Genomic DNA, 17,354 nt, shown 5'->3' with positions numbered 1-17,354 from the left:
TGCCCTCGTCATCTTATCAAACTCGCATTTTTCGCCGAGTCCGCCCTTTGCTTCTTTATAGACGTTCCCATGAAAAAAGAATAGAATCTACGCAGCAGTTCCTCTTCCTGGCGACCTTTGAGATGCGCTCATTCGTCTCTCATAAATGTCTTCTTTGTTCTTTTCCTCGTATTTATTGTTTTTTTTTTCTTTTTGTGAACATGACTTTCTGTTCGTTTCATATTCTTGCCTAACCTTATTTCCTACCACCAAGGTGTTATTACGTGTGCGTGCGTGCGTTTAATTATTTTATCTCTTCGGTCACGCTTCTCGCCGCACTGCAGACCGAGAAAACCGAAACGAGCTCCGTAATTGTAGAGGGCGGTAGGCTGCTGCAGGTCTTCTCTGTGGAGAATCTCACTAACCCTCTCGCCCACATCAGCGGAGGACCGGCGCATGTTGGCGGGAGGGCTGACGGCTGGCTGTGTGCGCATGCGGGTGCCGGAGTGGAAGCGGACTTTGGTTGATGGATACCCCCCTAGGCAGTCATGCGATAAGGTATTAACGAGTAATTAGGCGGCAAAAGTCCCGCGCCGGGCGATGCTCGCGTCTCGGGGAACTTCCTCGTCGTGAGCGCTCGCATGCCACGTTATACTGCAAGTTTACCCGCCACCGAAAGGTTAGGGACATCATCCACCGTCACGAAAACCAGAGCCGGTTTCTTCTATAGCTTTAGCTGCTCGTGAGACGAGATTGCTTTGTTTATTCGTGTAATATACCTTTTTGTTGTTGCTGTTGTTTGCATGTAGAGTGGTGCGGGGTGTCGAGCGTCGGGAATATTGACGAGAGCGAATATTCACGAGAGCGAATATTGACGAGAGCGAATATTCACCAGCCGCTTTGCGCGGCTGGTGAAATCAGACCTGAACGGTGTTGAAGTGTTGAAGTCTTCAGAAAACATTTAATGTGTTCTGAAGACTGGTCAGGACTCAGAAGCAGGGAGTATTGCTGCTGACGTCTACGGTGCATATTTATGTACATGGGTCTCTTTCACGGCGGGGTGAACGGAAAGATGCATGGTACCGCGAGAACATTCGGCAGGGAGCACAGCAGGGCACGAAACTGCGCGCTCAGGTCAACGAGCTGGCTTTGGCTTGGAGTTGTAATCGCTTGAGATAGCCAGTGTGAGGCAAGTCAGTGGAAGGTCAGGTGTTCAACTTCGTTTTCGATGTTAATTCTTCAGAACTTGAAGATTCTCAGGACCCTTGCATAGGCCAAAAACTACATATGTGGACTCAGATAGCAACACGAGACGCATACGATGACGATTTATTGGCTAATTTAGTCTGAGCACCCTGATGAGATCGGAAGTATAGTACATGGAGATCTCCTCGGTAGCTCATTGTGAGAGTAATTATGGTGTTGACTGGTGGGAGCCTGCATATGCGCAGATTGTTCGGCTTTGCTGTGTCTGAGGGTGTCTCGTGATCAAGTGGATAATGTCATTTGCCCCCGAGTTCAGACACGAGTCTTTTTACCATGAGGCATGTTGCAGGTTCACCGAAACCTAGAAAGGAGCAGCGCTGATGGTCCTCGTCATGACCGCAGCGAACATCTTTGTGTGGAATCATCTTCATAACGACATCTCGGAGAGGATGAGAAACATTGCTATTTAATCAACCAACGTGAGAATGATAATGACCGGAGGGTGGCAGTTAAATTGAAGTGGGGACCGTAGTGTTAGAGGTCCGAGGAAATGTATGCTCAAGGCCAATGCTCTCGACACCGGAATAAGACGCTGAATATCCGATGTCATGTGACCCAATGGTACCATGGCGTTGCCACACATCATACGTATATGCTTTTAGCCGTATTATCGAACGGGCAAATTTATGTTTCAGATGTTTTGTGAATATCCAGGCTATTGCAGAATTATCAGTTACGACAGTGAATTTACGACCGATTAGGTATAGTAGGAAAAATTATCGTCGATGATCCCTACCGCCGCGAGACACTCCAGCTCGTTGGAGTGGTAATGGCCCTCTGCTGGCGATAATTTTCGGCTAGCGTAGGCCACGATGGGCTTAGCCCCTGGTGGGTGGCATTGAAGCCCACCGTTCCAAGGCCGATCTGGCTGGCATTGGTGTGAGCTTCTGTGTGCCATTCTTCATGAAAATGGCCTATAGTAACTGGCATCGAGTCAGCTGGACATAGCGCGTCTGGAAAGCGCTTTGCTGCTTCTCCCTACATATAAATTTATCACCCTGTTTCAACAAATTGGTGAGAAGAGCTACTGTGGAAGCGAAGCTTGCCTGGCTTCCGCCATGGCCGGATTGGTCTCTGAAAACCAGACAGAGCGATGAGCCAGCCGTATGGATGACCTCAATCCACTGTGTCCTCGGGAAAGCTCTGTGTTCTGGTAGCGACGATATGGACGGGTGGTGTGGCCACCGTGGAGTGGCCATTTGAACCGGTGACGGAGGTCGTGTGGTCGCTGAGGTTTCGCCAGATGGCGGACATGAATTCCTGAAGGAAGGCAACGGCCGAATTCACCCATTTGCCCCCGAGCTCAGACACGAGTCTTTTGACGACGAGGTTAGTTGAAGGTCCACCGAAACCTCGAAAGGAAAGAACTCCGAAGCCCCCAGGTGCCAGCAAAGCCGCACCTTCGCTCTCAAATTAGGTAGAATGTCCGGGACGAACGCAGAGAATTTCTCTTATAAAGACCAGAGTGTCATGCATTGGTAAGAATTCCCGGTTGCACTGAGGAATTTAATAACCATTTATTCCGGATAACATAGCTTCAAATGTGTCATCCAGAAGGTAGACCTTCTCACTGACAGTGTTTTTTTTTTTTTTTTTTTTTTTTTCAGTGGTCATGCGACCTAGAAAGATTGATTTTGTATTCGACCTCATCCCTCAAGCGTGAATGAAGCTCTCGTTGGCTGCAAGCAGCAAGGCATTGTAAATGTTCGGCAATGTGTGAAGCATATATAGCTGCACTGATAACCCAAGCATAAAGCAAAACAGGTGCATCGCAGTAGCTCCCTGTATGCCAAGCGTTTTTTTTTTTTTTTTTTTGTACAGTTTACAAACTTAAACTTGTACGTTAAAACCTACGGGAGATGCGCTTGCGTGGTCTGTGCAAGAGAGCTTTGCAGCAAGGTGGACATCGTGTATAAGTTTTCATTATAGAGCTCGTTGATTAGACATGTAGCTCTTATCTATACATAAAGCGATCTTGTACTTTGTATTAAAGGGGAAATAATATATCGCGATACTAAAAGCTGTCAGTGTCAAATGTGAGCTCGTTTCAATTCGTCTTGATTGCAATGTGGTTCGAAAAATAGAAAGTCAGACATTTTCAAGGATGCTGAGCCATGGCCGCAGTTTATCGAATCGCAAAGTTCTATACTGACGTGATTATGGTTGTAGTAATGTCGCTGGGACCATGTCAACTTCTTTTAGGCCATCAAATACACAAATGGCGCCTGTACTGGAGTAAAAATTGCAGTAAATTAAATATTCCGAATGCATGGGCAATGGCAGGAAGCCAACTCTTTCAAATGCTTATTTTTATCGCTCGATATTTGAAATGACACTCCCGATTAAGAAAATTTAAAAATGGCGCTCACAACGTAGGTTGACGACCTTCAGAATTGTAGTAGATTGCCCCTTAAATATATATATATATATATATATATGTACAAAAGTGCTTAGTTAATCATTGCTCATTAATTATCTAATCATCAAGCTTTGTCGCGTACATGCAGCCCGCCTTGCTCTAAAATCACTTGCGGAGACCGCATAGACGTGTTTCTCGCAAGTTTAAAAATACAAATCATCCAGATTCACTCTCTTCTTTGTCCTTTGTTCTACCGGCTTCTATTCCTCTATAAAAGACCTCTTTCTTGGTGACATGATCGATGTTACATGCAGGTGTCTTTTATGTACGCGTGTTTTGATATACAGGAGCAATTCGGGAGACTGTCCTATCTGAAATGCACAAAAGTAAAAAAAAAAAAAAACATGAACAAGGCGTTCTACTGCACCGATATCAAGTAAATTTTGTTAGCAGCCGTGTAACGTCCCAGATATATTTTTTGTTTCGCTACTTTAATAGTTAGTCTACATCAACTGTCTTTCTGAATATGATCGCACTGCGAAATCCCCAAACGCCGAGCATGAATTCCTGAACGTCTTCCTTACAGATAGAATTTACTAAACTGCCAACTAAACTTTCTTTCCTTCTACCTATTTTAATACTTAATTATCATAGACTAATGAACAATTTAAAATGTGGCCTTAAACACCTAATGTCAATCGAGAAGTTGTCGAACGCAACAAAAATGGTCCCAACCGGGCGTTTCCGACGACTTAGCCTTATCCTCCCTCTTTGGTCAGCAAAAGGAAAAGCCCATGAAGTTAGAAAAAAATATACCACGTGAATAAAGAATAAAAAGAATACCACGTGACAGAACACTCCGCGTGCCCGAATTCGCGCCATGCATTATTAGAGCGCTCCCATCCGCGACTTAATAAAATGCTGAGAGATTCGCGCCTTCTGTGATGACCGAACTTTGCATTGCATGCTGACTCTGCAGAGATGTTCCGCTGCTGCAGCTGCAGCCGATCAACTGGAAAAGCGCGCTGTCAGCATCCGTTGACGGTGATATTGCAATCGGCAGAAAACCGAAGTTCTGTCGTGAGCCGCACAGAGAGCGTGAATTTTGCATTGCTTTACATTGTAGCGGATGGGAGCGCTGTAATTTTGCAGGTCCACGTACAGTCCCATGTGAAACAAGAGACCCAAGTTGGCAGCTCCTGCCTCGGTGCCGCGGTGCCACGCCGATGGCTAGAAAACCTACAGTAGTGTAGCTTTCGCCAGAAAACTTGGGAGTAACAATCACTAGCAAACTTTCACGGTCCGAGCACATCTTAAACATAGTAGCTGAGAGTTCGAAATCGCTCGATCGACAGAGAAGGTTGCTAGCCGTGTCCCCTCCATTTATCCGCAGACTTGCTTACGAAACTGTCATTCGCACTAAACTTGGATATGCCTCACTCATTTGGAATCTACACCAGTCATACCTAATTGATGCATTAGAATCAGTGCAAAGTCGCGCGGCCCGATTTATTGCTTCATGTTATGACCAGTGTTTCTGGCCTAAAATCATCGCTTGGCATACCGTCACTGTCTTCTCGCTGAACAATTGCCAAACTCTGCCTTTCCACAAGTTATATTACTGTTTTCCTCACTTGCACTGCGCACTCCTATTCCCTCCCAATAGAACATCGTGTCGCCTTTTTAACAGTCTGAGCCTACAGCGTCTACATGGTTCCACCAATGCCTTTCATAAATCCTTCTTGCTATCCGCCACTGAACAATGGAATGGACTACCTGAGGCGATTGTAAATTAGCGTGATCCAAATAAATTCAAAACCATGCTTTTATCTTATCTTCTTCCTTAGTCGCACTTTTGAGTGCAGCCTCTGCACGTGTTGTATATTTTTTTCTTCGTATTGTTGAACCTTTGTATGTGAAACAGGGTTCCCATTTTCCTCTTCTTCATATAGCGCGATGGCTACAATGCACCTATGATTGTTCACTCTTTCGTTTTATAATGCACTTTAAGCAATTATGTTTGCCTTCTTCACAGCTATATTCCATGTGTTCCTTTTGTTTGTGATTTCGCTTATTTTTGCTCCCCCTTATGTAATGCTCCGCCTGAGGGTCCTTAAGGGAACATAAATGATATAGAGAATAAGCTTCTCAAGATTTGTCGACCTAAGCAAGGCTTTTGACACTGTCGACCATTTAGTACTATATTAAATAAATTTTACCGCTATGTTATTTGAGGGGTCCCACTAGATTTGATTAAATTTTTGATTAAATAGCCATACGTTGTTTTTAACAGCAAACCTAACTAAATATAACAGTGGGGTTCTTGATAAATTCTGGGCTCAATTATATTTTTGACATGATAAAGACTTTCCATCCTATCTTACACAAAACTACTCCAACCCTCCAACATACAGACACGAACATATTTATAACAGCTGATAGGACATTATTGCCACCTTGCTCAAAGAACACTAGTGAACATATCCAGAAGAATTCACACGATTTTGAGTTACAACAAAAAAAAAAAAAGAAAGACCCATCTCTCAAAAACTTACAACCTCCTTCTGAATAACAGCGCTTTGCAAAAAAAAAAAAAAATGTATAAAACTTGATGATTAATTAACGTGGCGCGCGCTCACATGTCCAGCAAATATGTCCAAAACTTACAGAAACATATCCATATTTTAAATATTACGCCTTTTTTCTATAAAAACTTGTTGATAGTTTGCAGCATCTTTATAAATTCACATATTATTTTTGCGCTAGTTATGGAAGGCTGACGTATGCCGCTTAAATCTGCATCCATTGCGGTTGCTCAAAATACTGCCCAGCGCATTATATCATATTTGCACCGACGAGATTCTGTTGTTTTCACCTTTCGACATCTTAATATTTTTAACGTGCACAATAGCATATATCTCATATTTATTGTTTAAGGTACTGAATAGCATGACAGCTTGCTCCACTTCTAAACTACAACAAAACAGTGCTTACTCTACTGAGTCATATAAAGCTGCTCTATACGGGCTCCATGCATTATAGAACTAATTATGGTGCCTGTTCGTTTGCATACACTGCATTCAATTATTAGAATGCTCTACCGCAACACACTAGAAGAAAAACTAAATACGAACAATTTTCTAAAGAGCTAAATCAGCACATTGTAACATTATTTTGAATGTTTTACGTTTACTGACCTAATAACTTGTGATGTTTCTGTAGTCGTGTATTGTTTATTTTTTTCTCTTCCTTCTTGCGTGAGTGCTTTTATGACTGCTTTTATTCCATGCGAACCCCTCTCACAACTTGCATGAGACGGGGTTTTGCCGCTATAGTGAATTCCATGTGCGTAATTACTAATAAAGAGCGATTGATTGATTAGTTCAAGTTTCGATCCAATTCAGTTTGTATGAATTATGAATGAACTGAATATATGCAATTAAGTTCTTACGGCTGGCGCTGTTGTTTCCAGAATGGAATGATGGGCTACAGAGGTGCTCTGATCCTGCAACAAATTTCGCCGTCGGAGAGAGCGAGAGAGAAAGAAACTGTTTAATGAAAAACAGATAATTTAGCTAGCGTTAAGAATTCGCTGGTATGCATGCGTAGCATAGGGAACCAGTGAGCGAAAGGCACAAAGAGAGCTGTGTGACAAATTAAAGAAATAGATCACGGAGAGAAAAAAATGTGCCCAATAAATACGTACTGCACGTACCGTGTATCATCGAGTAAAGTTATGATATGAAATTATGAAATGCATAGTCTGGTATATAGGCTAACAAAGTTCACAGCGCGAAAAATTATTGAGGTTAACGTGTGAAGTGAAATTAGAGCTTGTCGAGATGTCCAATGTCATTTAAGTACATAAATAAAAAGTTCATTGCATGTGTCTGTTGCCTATGGAGGCTATGTGACCTAAAAACTCTCCATTGTTAGAGACATGGGGGGAGCTTCTCCATGGAACATTCATACTGCGCACGTCCGTCAGCATGACCAGAACACTCAGATAAGGTATGCTCTACAATTTCAATCGCGTCGCAGCTCTCACAATGCGGTCTGTATCATTTGACCGAAACGGTATAGCAAGCAGTTTGTAAATGTATAAGCTCAGGCGGAGTCGATGATAAAGCGTTTCCAGATGGTGAGGAAGTCTGGGAGGGATTCTTGATCTTATAAATGGGGGTCGACTTCGTGAAGAAATTAATGATGCGTCGGCCGACTCCAGACCCGATACTTTTCTTCAGAAGCAAATCTTTTAGCCAGATTGGACGCATTAGGTTTTGTGAAGAAAGGCCGAACGGATCAATGATGTTGGTAGCCTTGACGGATCGCTTCATCTGCTTCTTCATTGGCCAGAATGCCACACAGTGAGCGGGTACCCAGTAAATTTTATGCAGTGGCCTGCAGCAATAGGCAAATGATGTACTATACCAGATGTCAAAGGATACGGGGAGATGATTGGTTTTCTTCAACAGGCTGGAGAGGATTTACAGATATGTTTTGAAGTCAGTAAAGATAATCTATCGAGCGACGGTTCGGCGCTGGACACAGGAAAATGGTTCTTTAATGCCGTGAAGCTATAGTTAAGCTTCGTTGAGGATGTCTTTAGATGCAACCGCACTAAGAAAGAACATGTCTTGTAGAGAGGACATAAAAACAACAGGAAGAAGTTTCTTAAGTATAGTTTAACCGGCGGTAAATATATAAGCTTGGTTATACTTAGCTTGTACGCTCTACACACACACACACACACACACACACACACACACACACACACACACACACACACACACACACACACACACACACACACACACACACACACACACACACACACACACACACACACACACACACACACACACACACACACACACACACACACACACACACACACACACACACACACACACACACACACACACACACACACACACACACACACACACACACACACACACACACACACACACACACACACACACACACGCACACGCACACGCACTCTCTCCCTCGCACTCACACTATCTCTCTCACACTCACACACACGCGCGCACGCGCACACACACTCTCTCTCTCTCTCACTCACACACACACACGCGCGCACGCGCACACACACTCTCTCTCTCTCTCACTCACACACACACACGCGCGCACGCACACACTCATCTCTCACACACACACACACACTCTCTCTCTCTCTCTCCCGCACACACACTATCTCTCTCTCTCCCTCATACTCACACTATCTCTCGCACACACACTCTCTCACACTCACGCACGCACGCACACACACACACACACACACACACACACACACACACACACACACACACACACACACACACACACACACACACACACACACACACACACACACACACACACACACACACACACACACACACACACACACACACACACACACACACACACACACAACACTTGCCCTGATCCGTCGCGAGAACTCCTTCTCCAGGCTAAGACTATATATGACTGGTGTGTAAACAGGCGGCACATCTGTAAACGAACAAATTCCTTAGTCTTGTGCTATAGTGATTCAGTGAAATGATTATAACATGACTGTAATTGAAGGCAGGCTATCGCGAACACTCCACCCCTCGAAGGCACTGACATTTCTTCTGTGTATAGCTGTCGCGATCGTGATATTATTCCACGACACGTAATGATCGTCAGGATCGATTTCTTTTTCCTTCCTCTTTTTCTTTCAAGCTTACCTGGATGATAATGCGACCCAATTTTCATTCTTACCTTTTGGGCACACCTGACTAACGCTGAAAACGTGTGTGAATGATTTTTCTCACAGCAATTTTTTCCGCCTTAAAAATAATATTAAAAGGTTGGCCTTATAGATGACTTCCATTTGAAGACTATAGCGCTCCTGTGCTTCTTTGTGGATCCCGAGTAACTAACATGGTGCTTTGGTCATAAATTCGATGCCTTCGTTATACCTGCTGCGCCGGTATTCACGAAAGCTTTGGAAGAAAGCTTCCCCTCCTCGATTGCTGCTTGTGAAAAATGGTATAGATACAGCCAAATGCCGGTCGCCGTCATTATGGGTCCACTTGTGAAGGTTGAAAGTGCTTCTGAGGCAACTCAATTGCTTTCGCGATCTTTTTTCGTAGAAAAATTAGTGCATTCACGGCTTTGACGCATGAATATTCTGGTGAGCAGCGGTGGAAGAGGGGAGAGTGGAAGAAGTGTATAACTTAGAAATCGGAGGTGGAGTGTCAGAAGTTTGGTTTGCTGGTTTGTGGGGTTTAACGTCCCAAAGCGACTCAGGCTATGAGAGACGCGGTAGTGGAGGACTCCGGAAATTTCGACCACCTGGGGTTCTTTAACGTGCACTGACATCGCACAGCACACGGCCGCCTTGCTTTTCGCCTCAATCGAAAAGCGGCCGCCGAGGCCGGGGTCAAAAGTTGCGGTGGGCGTTGTGAACGAAATTTCATGAGTATGGCTGTGACATGATGCCATTGTATTCATGGAGGTGCTATATATTGCTACGTGAGTGTCCACTCGCCAACTCGGTAGTTTTCAGATGGGAGGATGACATGGAACCTATATAGGCTTGGGATTTGGGTCACAATATTGAATCATTAGGCCTCTCATGGTCGTTCGGTCAGCATCAATCAAACGGGGCTTTATATTTACGTCACGTGGAATTTTCACATAGTGATAGCAGCTTACGCCTGTATATGCTATTTATGTTTGAGGTGAGGTATGAGTACACTGCTAATCTGATTCCTCACTCGTTACTATAAGAAGTCCAACTTATGTCGAACTTTTCGAACTTATTTGGAACAAGATTTGGAGTAGGGCTTTAGCGAGTATCGATAAATATGAGTGGGGAGATAAATTAAAACAGGAGTCCCAGGCGGGAGCGATCGGGATCCATTAGCATGCATGGTCGCATATATGTTATCGCATATATGGTATTGCAGACGCGTATACGCACATGGTGCATATACGCGCAGCTCGATGAGAGGTCGTAGAAACATTTCTCAGCTGTGCCGACAGGTGTCATGAGAGCGCCTCGAAGATATCGACAATCAAGAACAGATAAATAATTTAGTGCTGTTTAAGGACAGTCGTGGAATTTTATACAGAGCAGGTTCAAACGCATATGCATAGAAACATGTCTTTCAGTTTTTGTTTTTTTTTTGTTTGTTTTTTACCTGAGTATATTCAAAGCTTAAAATACTAAAGAGCATATCCTTCAAACTGCGTTACCGAGTATCGTAGCCATAGGCCAATTTTTTAAGCAAAAGGCACAAAAGTCACCCCTGGTATGGAAGCAATCGGACGGTATATTGCCCGATAAGGGCATGCTATTCGTCGATCGGAAAATGAATCAATAACTGCATACACACTTTGGCCATGCAGGAGTACGACAGGTATCTAATTAACTTCTCTATTTTCCCGGTCGTAATAAATAATTTAGATATTTACACTTCCCCATTACCTGCATATATATTTAAACTTCCTAGAAGTACAGTCGTCGACAGAAGATTAAAGATGCGGATGTGGGGGAAAATTTTCTGCGAACCAAGGTACAGCCATTCGCCTAAAATATTTGACAGAATAGGACCGAAAGAAACGTGCGTGTTCAGAAAGCTGATATCGAAGCAGTCGAAGTGCATATATAGTGTTGAGGTAGCGCTACGCTGCAACAAATTTATTCTCAAGCGCATTCCGTCCCAACCGGGTATCAGACTTGAAGAGGACAAGCTGTCGGGCTAGTTGGTATTCCTTTTTTTTTTTTTTTTTGCAGCGTGTAGCCGGACAAGGTCAAAGGCACGGAGGAACAAGTGTGTCCACAGCGCCTGTGTGTCTTGCTTTTTCCTCCGAGCTTTGTCCTTGTCCGGCTACGCGCTGCAAAAATAAACAAAACAAACAAACGACGGGTATCAAAGCCATTCAGAGAGCATGATTTTGAGGGGACGCGGCAATAAAATTGCTCTCAACCGCCCTCTCCTAACAGAGCTCGAACCATGCATCTACGTACATGGCCTTGAGGTGGCGATCCGAAATACGTGTCTTGGAGCGCATCCCGTCCTGCAGCCTGGTACCAAAGCAAGCAAAGTGCATGGCCTTGAGATGGCGCTGCATTAAATTTGTGCCCTGAGCTCATTCCCTGCCTCAGAGGCAGCAAAGCCGTCAAAGGGCATTCATGAGCTAGCAGAGGTATTCAGTAATTTTTTTACTGGTATCAAAGCCAGGCGATCAATTACTGGTATTACAATTCAGTTCAGTTCAGTCGTTCAGTCGTGTCCGACTCTTCGTGACCCTATGGACCATATCACGCCACGCTTTCCGGTCTCTCACTATCTTCCTAACATCACATAACTTCATCTGCAGCGCCTCGAGGATACTATCTAACCATCGCGTCCGCTGCCTACCCCTTCTCCGGTGGCCCTCAACCTTACCCAACATCAAATCTTTCTCCAGCGACTCCTCTCTTCTCATCAGATGACCAAAGTAGCTGAGTTTTAACTTTAGAATTTGACCCTCCAATGAGCAGTCAGGGTTTATAGTCGACAATATCGACTGATTTGATCTTCTGGCAGTCCAAGGAACTCTCAAGAGTCTTCGCCAGCACCACAATTCAAACGCGTCAGTTCTTCGGCGGTTAGACTTCTTCACAGTCCAACTCTCGCATCCATACATCACAACTTGGAAAGACCATAGCACGACTTATACGGACCTTGGTTGGCAGACTAATGTCTCTGTTCTTTACTAGGCGGTCAAGGCTAGCCATGGCTCTCTTTCCCAAAAGCAGGCGTCTCCTAATTTCATGGCTGCAGTCTCCTTCCGGGTTAATATTGGAGCCCAAGAAGAGAAAATCTGTCACAGCTTCCACTTCTTGTCCCTTGATGCTCCAGGACTTGATATGGCAAGACGCCATGATCTTTGTCTTTTTAATGTTCAGTTTAAGCCCAAACTTCTCACTCTCTTCTTGTACGCGCATCAGAAGTCCCTTGAGTTCCACTTCACTTTATGCCATTAAAGTTGTATCATCCGCATATCTAAGGTTGTTGATACGTTTTCCAGCAATCTTCACTCCAGCTAAAGACTCATCCAGACCAGCCTTCCTCATGATGCACTCAGCATATAGGTTAAATAGGCAGGGCGACAGTATGCAGCCTTGTCTCACTCCTTTCTCAATCTGAAACCAATCAGTAAGACCATGCCTAGTTCTGACTGTGGCCTCGTGCCCTTCATACAGGTTCCTGAGGAGACAGATGAGGTGAATTGGAACTTCCATCTCTTGGAGAGCTTGCCACAATCTGCTGTGATCTACGCAGTCAAACGCTTTCGCATAATCAATAAAGCAGAAGTAGATGGGTTTCTGAACTCTCTTGCTTTTTCCATGATCCAGCGAAGGTTGGCAATCTGGTCTCTACTTCCTCGGCCCTTGCGAAACCCAGCTTGCACGTCCGGAAGCTCCCGATCCACATACTGCTGCAGCCTACCTTGGAGGATTTTCAACATCACCTTGCTAGCATGCGAAATAAGCGCGATCGTGCGGTAGTTGGAACAATCTTTGGCACTGCCTTTCTTTGGAATGGGGATGTAAACTGACCTTCTCCAATCCTGTGGCCACTGCAGGGTTGTCCGAATTTTCTGATATAATGTATACAGAACGTTAATAGCGTCCTCATGGTTGAGGTTTTGAAGCAACTCAGCTGGAATGCCATCAATTCCGCTTGCTTTGTTCTTAGCAAGGCTGGCTAAGGCCCATTCAACTTCACTCTTCAGGATGCCCGGCTCGAGATCAGTAATCACAACCGCCTTATGTTGGGTTTGCACATCCGTTCTGTACAGTTCTGTCTATTCCGGCCACCTCTTCGTTATCTCTGAGGCTTCAGTGAGGTCCCTGCCTCGTTTGTCCTTTAGCACAGAAGCTTCCTTTGATATCTTTGATTGTCTTATACAGAGCTCTTGTTTTCCTCAATTGGCTGTTGTCCTCAACTGCTTGGCACTGTATGTTCAGGAAGGCATTCTTATCTTTTCTTGCTATTTTCTGAAAATCCGCATTGAGAACCTTGTATCTTTCTCTTCCCCCATAACTTTTTCATCCTCCTTTCCTCAGCTATTTGCAAAGCCTCTTCAGATAACCAGTTTGCTTTCTTGCATTTCTTTTGCTTTGGAACTATACCTTAGTAGCAACTTCTTGTATTATGTCACGAACATCCGTCCACATCTCTTCAGGCTCTCTGTCTTCTAGATCTAATTCTTGAAATCGATTCCTCACTTCCACAGCATATTCTGATGGAATTTGATCCAGATCATACCTGAAAGGCCTTCTAGGTTTCTGCGTTTTCCTCAATCGAAGCTTAAATTTGGCAACAAGAAGCTGATTATAGGCGCCACAATCGGCCCCAGGCCTTGTTTTTACTGCTTTTATAGCGCTTCTCCATCTCTGCCGGCAAAGAATATAATCAATCTGATTCCTGTACAGACCGTCCGGTGAAGTCCATGTGTACAGGCGCCTCTTGTGCTGTTGAAAATGAGTATTCGCTATGGTCAGGTTGTTTTCTTGACAAAACTCTACTAGCCTCTGCCCAGTTTCATTTGGCTCACCAAGAGCGAACTTGCCTGTAATTCCGGATATTTCTTCACTCCCCACCTTAGCATTCCAGTCTCCTATGAGAAAAAGGAAGTCTGATGATGGAGTGCGGTCTAAAAGGCATTGCAGGTCAGCATAAAATCTCTCAACGGCAGCTTCTTCAGCAGTATTGGTTGATGCATAGACTTGGATAACTGTTATGTTGAAAGGGTGACCTTGGATCCGAAGTGAAATCATTCGGTCGTTTTTGGGGTTGTACCCTAGCACTGCTTTGCGCATTCTTCTGTTTACTATGAGAGCGACCCCATTCCTTTTCCTGGATTCGTGCCCATGCACAATAAAAGACATAATGGTCGCCGGAATTAAATTCTCCCATTCCGGTCCACTTGAGCTCGCTGATACCCAAGATATCAATGTTCAATCTGTCCATTTCTCGCTTGACGACATCCAGTTTACCTTGCGTCATAGATCTTACATTCCATGTTGCTATGTGATATATCTCCTTGCAACATCGGACTTTCCGGTCGCTTCCCGACACATCCACAACTGAGCGTCCTTTTGGCTTTAGCCCAGCCGTTTCATTCGTCCTGGAGCTGGAATTGCCCTTTGTTCATCCCCAGTAACATGTGGGACGCCTTCCAACCAGGGGGGCTCATCTTCCGTCGCCATATCAATAATGCTGTTGTGACTGGTCATAGGGTTTTCTTGGCAGGAAATGCTGGAGTGGGTTGCCATTACCTTCTCCAGTGAATCGCATTTTGTCAGAACTCTCTGCCGTGACCTGTCTACCTTGGGTGGCCCTACACAGCAGAGCTCACGACTTCATCGAGTTTCGCAAGCCCCTCCGCCACGGCAAGGCAGTGATTCATGAAGGGGGTATTACAATTACTTGATATCAATTACTGTATCAAAGCCAGGCGATGTGCATGCATGGTCTTTGTCTTGCGGAGGCTAGACGACCTCGGCCAGAAGAGTGGAAAACCTTTGCGAAGGAACGGAAGGAGAGAAGCACGACAGAATCGGGTGATTGCGGTGGCTGTAACAGCGTTATTAGTTACTCTTTTCAAATACATTTTGCAGCCTCGCGTTCTGGGGGCAAAGTCTTACAGTCACCGGGGAAGAAAATATTTTCGATCGGAGGGTGGACAGGGGGCCTTTAAGGTGGCAATGAGGTGATCACCTCAATGTGGCCACTGAATGTGATGTCACCGCTGAATAAATCTGCACTTGATGCCATTACGCCCTCAAAGAGCTGGAATCAAAGCCAGTCGAAATGCTTGGCCTTGTGGTGCCGCTGCATTAGGTTTGTTGAGGACATTCCATACCTCAAAGAGCTAGTGTCAAAGCCTCTGAAAATGCATGGCCCTTAGGCGCCGCTCAAACAAAATTGTATTAAAGGCATTCCATATCTAAGAGCTGTCAAAGCCAGTTGAAAAACAAGGCCTTTAAGTGCCACTGTAATAAATTTGTTCTTGATGCCGTTCCGATAGCTCAAACAACTGGTACAGAACCTATAAAAACGCGTGGACTTGAGGTGCCGCTGCAACAAATTTTTTCTTCGGGCTTTTCCGTCCCTCAAAGAGCTGGCATCAAAACCAGTCAAAAAGCAGCGCCTTCAGGTGCCACTGCAAAAAATTGGTTCTTCATACCATTCCGTCTCTCAAAGAGTTATCAAAGCCCGTAGAAACGTAAGGCCTTCAAGTGCCACTGCAATGAATTTTTCTTCCGGCTCCCCCGTCTCTCAGAGGGCTGGTGTCGAAGCCATTCTAAACGCAAGCTCTTCTGATGCCACTGAACAAAATTTCTGCTTGACGCCATTACGTCTCTCTGAGCTGGTATCAGACATGTAGAAAAGCATGGTATTCAGGTGCCGCTGCAATAAACTATCAAAGTCAGTCGAAAAGGAAGGCTTTCAAGTGCCACCGCAATAAATTTATTTCTGTAGCCATTCCGCCCCGAAAAGGACAGGTATCAAAGCCAGTAGACATTCAAGGCCTTCAGGTGCTACTGCAATCAATTTGGTTTCGACGCCATGTCGACCCTCAAATATCTAGTATCAAAGCCAGTCGAAACGAAAGACCTTCAGGTGTCGCTGCATAAATTTGTTTTTCATGCCACTCCAAAACTCTAAGAGCTGGTGTCAAATCCATTCGAAACGCAAGGCCTTCAATTGTCTCTGCAATAAATTTGTTATTCAGGCTATTCCGCTGTCAGAGAGCTGGTATCAAAGCCAGTCTAGATGCAAGGCCTTCAAGTGCCACAATAAATTTCTTCTTTGAGCCGTCCAGTTCCTCAGAGAGCTGGTAACGAAGCCAGTCAAAACACAAGGGCTTCAAATGCCACAGCAATAAATTTGTTCTTCAGGCCACTCCGTCAGCCAAAAGCTGGTATCAAAGCCACTTTAAAGCAAGGCCTTCAGATACCACTGGAAAAATTTCTCGACGAAATTTCGTTCCTAAAAGCTGGTATCAAATCCAGTCGAAACTCAAAGCCTTCTGGTGCCACTGCAAAAAAAAAAAAAAAAAAAAAAAAAAAAAAAAGGTTCTTGACACCATTCCGCCTCCCAAAGAACTGGTATAAAAGCCAGTTGGAACGCAAGGCCTTCTGCTGCATCTACACAAAATTTCTTTTTGACGCCATTCCGTCGCACAGAGCTGGCATCATAGAAACGCATGGTCTTCAGGTGCCGCTGCAACAAATTTGTTCTTGATGCCATTCTGCCGCTCAAACAGCTTGTATCAAAGTCAGTAGAAACGCGAGGCCTTCAGATACCACTTTACTAATTTGGTCTTGACGCTGTTTTGTGCCTGGAAGAGCTGGTATGAAAGCCAGTTGGAACGCAAGGCCTTCAGGTGTCACTGCAAATATTTGTTCTTGATGCCGTTCCGAAGCTTAAGAGCTAGTATCAAAGCCATTCTAAACGCAAGGCCTTCAAGTTCCAATGCAATAAATTTGTTCTTCGGGCCATTCCGTCTCTCAGAGAGCTGGCATCAAAGCCAGCCTAAACGCAAGGCCTTCGAATGCCACTACAAAAAATTTCTTCTTTGGCCCATCCCGTTCCTTAGAGAGCTGGTATGAAAGCGCAGTCAAAACGCGAGGTCTTCAAGTTCCACAACAATAAATTTCTTTTTTGGCCCATCCTGCTCCTCAGAGAAC

This window comes from Amblyomma maculatum, chromosome 6 (genome assembly GCF_055883805.1).
Source record: "Amblyomma maculatum isolate TAMU_Amacu chromosome 6, ASM5588380v1, whole genome shotgun sequence".
In the NCBI taxonomy this organism is placed as follows: Eukaryota; Metazoa; Arthropoda; class Arachnida; order Ixodida; family Ixodidae; genus Amblyomma; species Amblyomma maculatum.
The sequence above is the reverse complement of the archived record's forward strand: the minus strand, read 5'-3'. Positions refer to the sequence as shown.